The sequence below is a fragment of the Orycteropus afer genome, unplaced genomic scaffold (genome assembly GCF_000298275.1).
Source record: "Orycteropus afer afer isolate SDZICR_OR568_19922 unplaced genomic scaffold, OryAfe1.0 scaffold00018, whole genome shotgun sequence".
Classification (NCBI taxonomy): Eukaryota; Metazoa; Chordata; class Mammalia; order Tubulidentata; family Orycteropodidae; genus Orycteropus; species Orycteropus afer.
In genome coordinates, this window is record NW_006921605.1 from 15201632 (window position 1) to 15202957 (window position 1326).

Sequence of the window (1326 nt, forward strand, 5' to 3'; positions counted from 1 at the left end):
GTGCTCACTGAGGTGGATTTTGTGGGTGGCCAGCTCTGAGAGGTGAAGGGTCTGGGAACGTTGCTGGGACCCAGATGAGTCAGCCCCCTTGGAGAGAGGGGCATGGAGGAGGAGAGCTGGACAGCAGGCCCAAGGCGGGAGGAGAGATGTGGGCAGATGGCCTTCTGGTCTCCAAGGGCACTGACTTTCCACACGTTCATGGGAACTGGCCACCTAGAGGGGGCTCTGCTTGTTCCAGGTTGTGGAAGCAACGCTGCAGTTGGCCACCAGAAGACCTGGCTTCCAGGCCCAGCTGACTCTGACTAGCAGGGTGACTCCTCTGAGCTTAATGTCTTCTCTGTAAAATGGGGACAGTCCCTGCCTTGCTTCATTCAGCATTGAACATGTGTCTTCTTGAGCACGTAGTATATGCTGGTTGCTATAAGTAGATATCATAGTGCCTACGGTACTTGACTGCTAACCAAAAGGCTGGTGGTTCAAACCCACCAGCCACTCGTCAGAAGGAAGGTTGGGCAATCTACTTCTGTAGTGATACTGCCTCAGAAACCCAAGGAGGGGCTGCTATGAGTCAGATCTGACTCCACGGCACATAACAACAACATAAGTAGATATCAAGTTGACATGATGCCTGTCCTCAAAGACCACTCACACCCTACTGGGGAAGATGAACCAATCACTAATGTGATGAGTACAGTGAGAAACGTATGTATGAGGTAAGGAGTACCGTGGAGGAAACAGTGATTAGTTCTCTCAAGACCAGCTGCCATCGAGTAGAGTCCAACTCATAGCAACCCCGTGTGTGTCAGAATAAAACTGTATGCTCCTGAGTGTTTTCAGTGGTTGAAATTTTTCAGAAATAGATTACCAGGTGTTTCTTCAAAGGTGGCTCTCTGTGGATCAAACCACCAAGTTTTTGGTCAGTAGCCATGTGCTTAACCATCTGCACAATCCAGGGACTCCTAGTTCTCTCTAGAAAGGCCATTAAAGCTGGTGGTTAAGTCTTGAAAGATAACTTAGGAGTTTGATAGGATGATGGGGGAAGAAAGAGAATATTGCACTGTAGGCAAAGGGATGCTTTATGGATTAAATGGTGTCCCCCTAAAGCATGTGTTGGATTATGACATACATACACAGGCTGCATTGATATGTATGTGCGTGGTGCACAAGCAGGACGCAGGGAGGTAAGGCCTGTTGGACGTGAAATTTTAGGAAGCACCAAAAAACTCAGTCATCAAGACATTTTAGTGCAAGATGTTTTTAAAACTTAAAATTAGTGCCCAAAATCCAGGATAAAAAATGACACAATTTTAAACAAAGACAAGATTG